Below are 12,131 nucleotides of genomic sequence, written 5' to 3'. Positions count from 1 at the left end.
TTGCCAAATTCAGACTGAAATTGAAGAAAGTAGGGAAAACCACTAGACCATTCAGGTATGCCCTAAATCAAATCCCTTATGATAATGCAGTGGAAGTGACAAACAGATTCAAGGGATTAGGTCTGATAGACAGAGTGCCTGAAAAACTATGGATGGAAGATCATGACATTGTACAGGAGGCAGTGATCAAGACCATGCCCAAGAAAAAGAAATGCGAAATGGTAAAATAGTTGTCTGAAGAGGCCTTCCAAATAGCTGAGAAAAGAAGAGATGCTAAAGGCAAAGGAGAAAAGGAAAGATACACCCATTTGAATAGCAAGGAGAGACAAGAAGACCTTCCTCAGTGATCAATGCAAAGAAATAAAGGAAAACAATAGAATGGGAAAGACTAGAGATGTCTTCAAGAAAATTAGAGGTACCAAGGGAATATTTCATGCAAAGATGGGCACACTTAAGGACAGAAATGGTATGGACCTCACAGAAGCAGAAGATATTAAGAAGAGGTGGCAAGAATACACAGAAGAACTATACACAAAAGATCTCCATGACCCAGATAACCATGATGATGTGATCACTCACCTAGAGCCAGACATCGTGGAATGTGAAGTCAAGTGGGCCTTAGGAAGCATCACTATGAACAAAGCTAGTGGAAGGGATGGAATTCCAGTTGAGCTATTTCAAATTCTGAAAGATGATGCTGTGAAAGTGTTGCACCCAATACGCCAGCAAATTTGGAAAACTCAGCAGTGGCCACAGGACTGGAAAAGGTCAGTTTTCATTCCAATCCCAAAGAAAGCCAATGCCAAAGAATGTTCAAACCACTGCACCATTGCACTCATCTCACATGCTAGCAAAGTAATGATCAAGATTCTCCAAGCCAGGCTTCAACAGTATGTGAACCGTGAAATTCCAGATGTGCAAGCTGGATTTAGAAAAAGCAGAGGAACCAGAGATCAAATTGCCAACATCTGTTGGATCACTGAAAAAGCAAGAGAGATCCAGAAACACATCTACTTCTGCTTTACTGACTGCACCAAAGCCTTTGACTGTGTGGATCACAACAAACTATGGAAAATTCTTAAAGAGATGGGAACACTAGACCACCTGACCTGCCCCCTGAAAAATATGTATGCAGGTCAAGAAGCAACAGTTAGAACTGGACATGGAACAACAGACTGATTCCAAACAGGGAAAGGAGTACATTAAGGCTGTATATTGTCACCCTGCTTATTTAACTTATATGCAGAGTACATCATGTGAAATACCAGGATGGATGAAGCACAAGCTGGAATCAAGATTTCTGGGAGAAATATCAATAACTTTAGATATGGAGATGACACCACCCTTATAGCAGAAAGTAGAGGAACTAAAAAGCCTCTTGATGAAAGTGAAAGAGGAGAGTGAAACAGTTGACTTAAAACTCAACAGTCAGAAAACAAAGATCATGGCATCCAGTCCCATCACTTCATGGCAAATAGATGGGGAAACAATGGAAACAGTGACAGATTTTATTTTGGGGGGGCTCCAAAATCACTGCAAATGGTGACTGCAGCCATGACATTAAAGACGCTTGATTCTTGGAAGAAAAGCTATGACCAACCTAGACAGCATATTAAAAAGCAGAGATATTACTTTGCCAACAAAGGTCCGTCTAGTCAAAGCTATGGTTTTTCCAGTAGTCATGTATGAATGTGAGAGTTGGCCTATAACAAAAGCTGTACACCGAAGAACTGATGCTTTTCAACTGTGGTGTTGGAGAAGACTCTTGAGAATCTCTTGGACTGCAAGGTGATCCAACCAATCGATCCTAAAGGAAATCAATCCTGAATATTCATTGGAAGGACTGATGTTGAAGCTGAAACTCCAATACTTTGGTAGCCTGATGGGAAGAACTGACTCACTGGAAAAGACCCTGTTGCTGGGCAAGATTGAAGGCAGGAGGAGAAGGGAACAACAAAGGATGAGATGGTTGGATCGCCTCACTGACTCAATAGATGTAAATTTGAGTAAGCTCTGGGAGTTTGTGATGGACAGGGGAGCCTGGCATGCTGCAGTCCATGGGGATGCAAAGAGTTGGACACAACTGAGTGACTGAACTGAACTAAACTGACCCAAGGTCTTCACCATGAGCTATAACCCATGGCAGCACTCTCAGGCCTATTTAGGTATCAGTATCACCATGAGGATTTTAAAACAAATACACATGCTGTGCTTTCCAACCCCAAATACTCGGAGTCAGTAGGTCCAGGATGGGCCCATGCACAAATGTTTTTTAAAAGCACTTTAGCTGACTCTGATAAGCAACCAGGACAAAACACTCTCTGAACGAACCATCATAGAAAGAAGAGCTTGTCTGATTAGAGCTTGGTGGAAATTTGAATAAAGAAACAGAACAGATTTTATAAGGAGCTTGGGATGTAAAGTGAAAGAATTTTGTGGGATTTAATGAGGGTTATGGAAAGTCAAAGGCACTTGTTATATGAAGCAACCAGGAAGCAGAGCAAATGTGGATGGTGAAGAAGTTGACCTGCAGAGAAAGGGAAGTGGAGCTTGAATGTAGACAGATGCCGACCAAACAAGAGAATGAGAGACATGGAGATGAAGCATCATGAAGAAAACAGGTGGACAGAAAGGACACAAACAGAGAGAGAGAGAGAAATGGGCAGAGAGGGAACTGCCACCGTTAACCTAGTTTCCCAGACTAGAAACCTCTGTTGACTTCTTAGTCCTCATCCACAACCAATCTTGTCATTTCCTTCTCAGAAATGTCTTTGAAATGTGGCTTTTCCCCTCCCTAATCCTGTTCTCACTGCCTTAGTCCCAGCCTTCATCAGCATTTGCTCTCCATGTGGATATTTGGACTACCTAGATGTTCATAAGAACAATTTTTTTTTTCCTTTTTATTTTTAATCCTAAAGTACCTCAATAAGAAGACCAAATCTTAAAAGGGAGAAGATGGAAACATGAATTAACCCATTCTCCATAACCTGGACCCCTTAAAAGCTCTAACAAAGTTTAAGGGTGCAGAAATCCAAATTCAATCATTGTTGAACCATTCTGATGCAGAAATGTACATGCAAAGAGCGATTTCTGATTAGGTTTTATTCGGTATACTTTGTTCCCCTTGACAGTGATGGCGAATGGAACAATAATTTTGTTCACCAGAAAAAGCTCAGCAGCAAGTATCAGTTCCAATGAACTTGGAAGTCTTTAGTGGCTAAGCATGGCTCAGGGGCTTATTGAATGGCAACTCAAGGACTCTCATGTATCCTGTTTGCTTCTATTGGCCAAAAAAAAATGCTTTCATTAAAAAAAAACAACAAAACTTGAAGTATGTGGTAAACGTTTCATTTTGGTCATGACTCCCACTTGAGTCACTTGGTATTAAAAGAAAACGAGTAGGAAGAGGTGGATCTCTGCCAACTGAAAGCAGAGGGGCCAGTCTGGGCAGAGCATTTTGTAGGATACAGATCTGAGTGTAAGCCAACTATTTTTAAAATCCTCGTCTTGTAAGCCAGTGCATGACCTCCATTGGGTAAGGAGACGATGGAAGTACATATTTGCCATCTGAAATGACCTGTGCAATTCATCTAGAAACCTGCATCACTGAGAACTTTAAATTAATCATAGTGATGAACAAGGAGAACAAGCTGGGGCAAAGAGGTCAGTTTCATTTGATAAGAATGGAATGTGTGGTCTAGCAGGGAATGTGCTGACATTCATCACATTCAGGAAAATTCTCTACAGCCTCTCCCTCTGGAGAGGATTCCTGGGAAAGAAAAGGGCTCCCTGTGAAGCTATAAACGGAGAAGGCAATGGCAGCCCATTCCAGTACTCTTGCCTGGAAAATCCCATGGACAGAGGAGCCTGGTGGGCTGCAGTCCACGGGGTTGCTAAGAGTCGGACACAACTGAGAGACTTCACTTTCACTTTTCACTTTCATGCATTGGAGAAGGAAATGGCAACCCACTCCAGTGTTCTTGCCTGGAGAATCCCAGGGACGGGGGAGCCTGGTGGGCTGCTGTCTATGGGGTCGCACAGAGTCGGACACGACTGAAGCGACTTAGCAGCAGCAGTGAAGCTATAAAAACGAGAACCCCTATAAGCCCTGACTCTTGATGGTGTCCAAAATCACGGTGATCCTAACACCTTCAGATGTCACTCTTTTTGGTCCTACAGGGGAAAACGTCTCTCCATTCACACCTCGTGGTGCTTCCTGTGTTTGTTCAGAGCATGTGAGAAACAGACAGAATGTCTAGTTAGTAAACCAAGCACCAGTTGGAGCTGTTTTCTATCAAATGCATGATTTTTATTTTGAAGCTCTTTGTTCCATTGTTCTTCAGTGCCGTGAAGTGCTTGAAACCTAGCTAACTGCATCCCTCTTCAGCCTGGGAAACCAAGCACAGATCTGGCTTAAACATCAAGCCTGCTAGAGCCAAATTTTATTGGGTTTTGTTGCTGCTATTTGTCTTTGAAAGAGGTGTCAGTGGGAATGGTATTTGAAGTTTGCTTTTGGTGTTTGGGGAAATAGGCACCCAACACTGTAAAAGACATTTTTTTAAAATCAAAATGTGATAGAACTCCTCACTGTTCAGCTTAACTCTTGATATTGAAATGTTTAGGGAGAAGTGGAAGTCTGGTAATGGATAATGAACTTAAGGTGGCTAAAGATGATTTGAAAAGTCATTGAATGCAATTCCTTGCTTTAATAATACCTTAATCCATAGTTTTCTTTTGAAGTGATGCAGCCAGGAACTAGGTATTACAGATGAAACTAGGTCCTTGTACTTCTCTGCTTCTATGTCTTGGAACTGTCATTCACAAATTCTACTCCCCAGTCTCTGAAGATGACTTTTGAATCTGCATGTGTAGAGGAATTGGCATCAAACAGAGCTGGGTTAAAGCCTCAACTTGGCCACTTACCTGCTGTTTGACATTGCATAGATTTCTTGAACCCTCTGACTCTCTTGATGAGTTTTATACAAGTTGGTGTCTCATCTGGATTTAACCTATTACAACTCATTGTTCAATGTTGCTTCCCAGTAATTTACTGAATTAATAGATGAATAAATAAACCACCCATTGACTCATCTTGTAGAGACATTGGTATACAGGCATAAGGAAATTGCATAGTAACTGCTTAAAATATATTCAAATTGGATGTTTTACTTTAAGTTCTTCAGTGAAAAGTGAGAGTTCATTTAGGCTTGCCAGATTTTTAAATGAAGCTTATTTAATGAGCTATTTTACAAAAGAACATATACAATAATGGAAAGTCACAGAAAGTGGGATTGATGTAGAAACATCTTTTCAAGAATAACATTTTACTAATTTACAAGGGAAGTAAAAATAGAAGCAAACAGTGGAAAGACTGAAATAATCTTTTCTCCATATGTTTCGCTTCATATTGGTTTTACTCTGACCATGACAAAAGCAAAGCTGCGGAGAAAGCAGCACTTCTAGCTGGTAAGAGCAGGGCACTGGCTTGCAAAATAAAGAAACTATAAAGCAGTAAGTTAAAAAGTCAGAAATCTAGGATCTATAGACCAGACTGGAATGACACTCTAAACTTTAAGAAGTCAAAATGAAGCCAAGTCATATTTTAAAAAGCCAATGGGAATTTGCTGTATGACTCAGGGAACTCAAAGTAGAGCTAACAGCTTAGAGGGGTGGGGATGGGGTGGGAGGTAGGAGGGAGGTTCAAGAGGGAGAGGACATATGTATGCCTATGGGTAACTTATGTTGCTGTATGGCAGAAATCAACACAATATTGTAAAGCAATTAAATTTCAATTAAAAATAAAATTTAAAAAAGAGGTGGGTTTTTTTTTTTTAATTCTTGTCCTAGTTTACACCAAATCTTAAAAGTACTTAAGGAAGTAGTTATATCTCAATTGTGTTTATTCTTTTGATAATTTTTAATATAAAAGTCAGTAATGATTAGATCATAATCAAAATGTTCTCAGACGTATATTTCTCATTGGGAAAAAACTTAACCAACTGTTCATCATTTTTATTTCCTTTACACCTCATTTAGTAAGTGGTGAGTGAATGAATGAAGAATTAATAAATAAGTACTGCACAAAGCCGTCATCTAATGACTGCTTTCTGAATGATGGGCAAAGAAAGGGTCTCAGAGGAACTGAACAGTCTGCATAGGACTTTGGTTGGAAATTCAATTTTTTTAAGAAACAGAAAAAAAGCACATCTTAGATTATCTTAATCCCCTTGGCTTTAGACCCGAGAACGAATTATGTCCCTAGCTGTGGTCTACATTCCCCCTTACTCGCACCTTGCGACCCAGTCTTGTCACGGCTTCTTCAGCTTGGCTGTGTACCACTGGTCTCAGTGCTAACATACAGATATAATTTACCTATCGTTTGTCAATAGATTAAAATATTAGATTGGTCTGAGGGAAATATAGTTCACTAAAGTCAATATCTTGTTCTAGTCACATTATTCACTGTGGCAATTTTTCCCTTGCTATAAAACTTGAGCTTATAGGTCTTTAATTTTCCAAACTAAACCTTTTCCCTTTTATTACACAACCATTTTATGTTGGCTCTTTTCCCAGTATGCTGGCACTTCCTCAGTCCTCCATGAAATGTTAACGCATAACAGATGTAACCCTGCAAAACTTCAATCAATTCAGCAAGTTCACTGTGAAGTAAGTCATACTCATTGTAAGTCTGAATACAGCTTCTTTATAAACAATCTACTGTCAGTGTCCCGTTCCCTTTCTGGAGCTGTCTGCCCTTATTTCTAGTCCATAATGTGGTACTATCTTGATAGTTTTTTCTATCAATCATGTTGCTTCTAATAGCAATTCAATTCCAAGTTGCTTAAGGGAGAAAAGGGGGTAGTCATTTCCCAGGTTAACTGGGAAGTCCAATGGTCTAGGGCTTTAGATACAACTAGATCCAGAGACACCTGTTGGCTTTGTTGAATAACATCTTCTACAGACAGGGGAGGAGACCACTGAGAGTTCCAGGATCACATGGTCCTTACCACTCACCTTCCCAAAGAAAGAGACAGCCAGAGAGAGCGAATGCCCTGACTTACCATCCTGGGTCCCACCGTGAGTCTAAAAGCATGGGTGACTCGGAGGTACAAAACATTGTTTGACTGAGACTACTGTGGTCTTCACAAAAAACCCAAATCGGAGTGGGAATCTGACAGCCAGTCTGGATAGTCCCAGCCTGTCACCTCCAGATATTATAAAATACACTTTGAGAATCTGAATTAGCCATATATGTATTTGGCTCTAAGAAGAAAATATACTTGGAAACAAGGTAGACTCCCTAGTTCATAAAAAGACCAAAGCCTAGGGAGTGAGAAATCAAGCATTTCAGCTGGGCTATTGATTAAATCCAATCAGGTGAATAAATAAGCCTGGAACAATAGCCCTTTCTGAGCCAGAGTTTACACAATACAGTCCACAGCCTGTCCAGATGGGAAGGCTCTCTAGGACTTTTCCCCTTGTTGGTCTTGTCCTGTCAAGGTGTTCTCTGTGGTAACCTGACCTTGAGTTTTGTGCAGGCATCATTTACAAGAGTTAATTACTTTTCAACATTGGTTATCTCTAAAGAAAAGAGCAGTACTGAGCTGGAAGCTCCCATTTAAGGACTTAAGTAGGACATGAGTGCAGCCAACTAAAACAGATTTGGCGCTCTGTCTGTTGCCAGAGAAGACCGCACAACGAAGTCAGTGTGGTTCTTGCAACTTGGCCCTCTGCCTTAAAAAAAAGTGTTAGATTCCCTATCTGGTGATTCTGCCTTGCTAGAAAAATGACTTGCCTGGATGATCTAATCATTTGTTCTCCCTTTGCCAACCACTGTATGTAATCCATTGTTATCTTTATTAAGCAACATCCAGTGGCTTTCTTCGGGCACGGCATGGGAAATTAGAAATACAAACACAAGGAATACAGCCTTCCCCTATGATGTCAGCCTGTTTTAGTTTAAATGTTTTTAGAGGATATCCCCATTAAGCCAGACATCTTGTTTACAATGGGGCAGTATCGCAGCATGCGGGCGATAGGACAATACACTTACAGTACAAGTTGCCACTATGTAATCATGTCAAAGTTTCATGTTACATCTGGTTAACTGGCTGCTTCCGATATGGCCAAACATGACAAGCTTCTCTGCCTTGAGAAAATCTACAGGCTGAACGCCATCTAAAAAGGAGTTTAACTAGCTAGCTGGCTCTTTGGATACATCACCGTGTACCTTAGTACTTTGAGAATGAATGTTATCTTTAGTGATTAATCTTTTATGTCACAGTAACACTTGATAAAGATGACTACTACCCAAATTTCCTTGTGAATTTTTCTGCCCCTTGTGGCAAATGAGGAAGTGGATGCAGAGGCCTTGCCTTTATACGACAAATGAATTGGATTATTAGGGAAAGTTCTCTGGAAAAACCAATGAATCAACAAATAAGCAGTAGTGATGCTTATATAGTGATGCTTATATGATGATTTCCATAAAGAGAGAACTTGAAAGTAACACCTTTTCTGGAAGGGACAGCCAAAGAATTTGTCTTGAAGGTGCATTTGCATAGCAAGTATATCATCTTTAATTAGATAATACATTTTTCTGGGGATGGGGTGGGGTGACATGGTGAACATTAGTGAGGAGGTAAGAGATTCCTGATCTCTTGGCAGTATCATTCTGTGTAAACTTGAAAAACTTAAGTCAAGTGCAAAGATTTTATCTAAAACTGACCAAATTCCTGGCTCAGATCTCACCTAGGTATGAACCTGACAATGTCAGGTATGCAAATTAAGCAAAAACAAGAATAAATCTCCACAATTCTTTGACCTAAGTTCACATCACCAGCTGTCCTCCTGCCTCCTCCCGCATCCTGCCCCCATATCTAACCTTGTGTGAAATACTATCCAATACAGTTGCCACTTGCCATGGGAGCTTCCCAGCTGGCTCAGCGGCAAAGAATCCCACATGCAGGACTTGTGGGTTTGATCTCTGAGTCAAGAAGATCCCCCGGAGAAAGAAATGGCAACCCACTCCAGTCTTCTTGCCTGGGAAATGCCTTGGACAGAGGAGCCTGGCGGGCTACGAAAGAGTCACAACTTAGTGACAAAAAAACACTTGCCATAGAGGAAGTTGGTAGGTCTAGCATATTAATTCTATTAAGCTTGTGATGTCTCAGGAACAAGGTCGTTATTCACTCACAAATGACAAAAGCCTAGAGAACACTTGTCTTATTTAAATGTGAAAGAACACTTACAGATAAGTTCAGAGGCAGCCTCCATCTTTAGTGGTTCTGTGAGCTGGTTTCCCTGTGAGACTAGTGCCCTCTGGCGCTTCTTTTATGTTGTAGCCTTCAATTTGGGGAAGGAAGAGAAAATCTTTACAAGGTGACTAACTAGAAAAATTTGGGTAATAGGATTGGCTGTCCTTAAAATTGCACTTTTTCATTAAAAATTGTCTTTTTAATAGTGCATTAGACCCCCCTCCCAACCATTTTTCTAATATAGCATCACACAGATATATCAATGCAGGCAGTAGCCAAACAGATAAGATATACATTTACTGAAGCTCAGCAGCAGTGATTTGAAAAGACAAGTATTTCTTAAGAGAAAGAAGATAGCAATCCTTCATTTTTAAGACTGAGTTCATTCTTTTCATTCCCAGAGGAGCTACAGATATAGGTTCACCTTCCCTGGAGGCATGTAGTTTAGTTTGTGTGCCTTTGTGCCTAGCCACTCAGTCACGTCCGACTCTTTGCAACTCGACGGACTGTAGCCCACCAGGCTGCTCTGTCCATGGAATTTTCCAGGCAAGAATAATGGAGTGGATTGCCATGCCCTCCTCCAGGGGATCTTCCTGACCCAGGGACCGAACCTGCATCTGTGTCTCTTGAGTCTCTTGCATTATCAGCAGATTCTTTACCCCTAGAACCACCTGGGAGGGAAGTGCCTAGTTTAATATCATTTAGTTTAGTACTGTTTTAGACGGCACAATTGGTCATTACTACACGTGGAAGAAAAAAATGCTATACCCTACTTCTGACAGTCTTTTCACAAATCTGATATTTGTCACAGGTGGTCATTTGCTTTAGGGATTTTTTTTTCTTGTTGCAAGGAATTTCAAGCTGGTGAAGATGTGATACAGGTTTTTTTTTTTTTTTACTGTAAAGACTCGTCATCACAACTCATAATCTCCAGATCTCCAGAGAGGACTACTAGTCTGAAATTTTGGTGGTGAAACTAAATACAAAACTATTGCTCCAACCAGTTAAGTCTGCATCTGTTGCTTCATTCTTTTTTTGTTTTTCCTGTGGTGGTGGATCTGCATTGCTGCACTTGGGCGTTCTCTTGTTGAAGGGAGCAGGGGCTATGCTTGCTTTCTGTGTGAGGGCTTCTCACTGCAGTGGCTTCTCTTGTTTTGCAGCACAAGCTCTAGGCACCCGGGCTTCAGTAGTTGCAGTGTGAGCTCAGTAGCTGTGGTGTACTGGCTTAGTTGCTCTGTAGCATGTGGAATCTTCCCAGACCGGGGATCGAGCCTCTCTCTCCTGTACTGGCAGGCAGACTCTTAACCACTGGACCACCAGGGAAGCCCCACTTCATTCTTTTAAGAACAAGCTGATGAATGAGAGGGGAGAGAAAGTAGATATTTCAGTTCATGTCTTCCAAAATCCATTCATCCATGTTGCCAAGTTGGGTAGTTTTTGCCTTGGTTCTCCTCTTCTTCCCTCTTCCCTTTCTCTTCCTTTTTGGGGGACCTCCAGTAGATAATGTACCCATGTGTAGAATGACTAGGGCCAGGAAATACAGCACATTAGTAGCATTCACGCCTGCAGATGAGTGTTATTTGGTTAGAACAGTGTTAAGACTTCACTGTGTATTGTGGGGTGTACCTTTGCATGTGGGGAGGCAGGTTTATATTTTTAAACTATGTCTACAATTGAAATTCATGAGATTTTTCTTAAAAATCTAGAGTTGCAGCTTCTTCTGAAAAACTTCCCAGAGAAAAAAGCTATCTGTTAGATAGCTTCTCCACAAGCACATTATCTTCCTGCCCCAAGAGGCCTTTGAATTCACAGCACTGGATTTAAGGCCATTCTTCTTCTTTCATTCTTTTAAATGGCATACAGTTGATTTACAATGATGTGCTTCCAACATCTCCACCTACCTCTCCCTGCAAGGAGTACTCACACTGAACAATCTGGGTCAGCTGTCCAGAGGTAATTATACTGTGACTACTCAGAAGGAGGGGCTTCCCTGGTGGCTCAGAGGTTAAAGCATCTGCCTGGAATGCTGGAGACCCAGGTTCAATCCCTGGGTTGGGAAGATCCCCTGGAGAAGGAAATGGCAACCCACTCCAGTACTCTTGCCTGGAGAATCCCATGGAGGGAGGAGCCTGGTAGGCTACAGTCCATGGGGTCGCAAAGAGTCGGACACGACTGAGCAACTTCACTTCACTTCACTCAGAAGGAAGGCACCAAAGCTGCCACCCAGAGCATCAGATGTTCCATAACAACCTGAAAACTAGAAAAGTCTTCCCTTGCTCTGACCAGATGAGCCCCAGCACAGAGGCTAGTATCTTGGAAACTGAAGCAGTGTAGATTTCAGTCCCCACCCATCCTCCCATCCAGTTCCCCTTGTGCAGTGAACCAGTTGATTGCTCTTCTCAGAGGCCCTGAGACCAGCTCACTTGTTTATAATGACTCTTCCACAGCATCTTCTGTGCAGGTTACTGTAGTCACTGTCCAGAATGATGCTGGCCCTCTCCCGCATCTGTGTCTTACTTCCTTAGGCAGACTGAGTGCCACTGTTCCTCCCCTGTCTGAATACAGCTTTTTCTTCCTTCACTTTTTCTTGTTAACCATGTCTCCTGGGTTTTCTGGCTACTTCAGTTCATCTTGGTCTTTAACTCTTCTGAATTCCTGTGGCATTCATGCTTAGTATTATAGGTCAACTGAGAATTTTTTAGTCTTAAATATGCTTATTTGGTCTTTGCTGTCAATTTGGTATCTCCTCAGGGAGATCTCTCCCTGCATCATTCTCATTCTGATGAGTGCAGTATAGGAGCTTAGTGAATATTTCATACTGAAGTCAGTGGATTTACAAACAAGAATACAGCTCCTGTACCTAAAAGAGTCTCT

At 41.4% G+C, this 12,131-nt stretch overlaps 1 non-coding gene across 1 annotated transcript; it reads left to right on the top strand.

Moving 5' to 3' along the window:
• The first annotated feature begins 11,244 nt into the window (after positions 1 to 11,244).
• On the top strand, positions 11,245 to 11,316 carry TRNAS-GGA (transfer RNA serine (anticodon GGA)). The gene has a single exon. It is a non-coding gene; the product is annotated as a tRNA-Ser (tRNA).
• Positions 11,317 to 12,131: the final 815 nt, after the last annotated feature.

Source organism: Capricornis sumatraensis, chromosome 3, assembly GCF_032405125.1.
Source record: "Capricornis sumatraensis isolate serow.1 chromosome 3, serow.2, whole genome shotgun sequence".
In the NCBI taxonomy this organism is placed as follows: Eukaryota; Metazoa; Chordata; class Mammalia; order Artiodactyla; family Bovidae; genus Capricornis; species Capricornis sumatraensis.
Note: the sequence above shows the minus strand (reverse complement) of the source record. Positions and strands in the feature narration are given on the sequence as shown.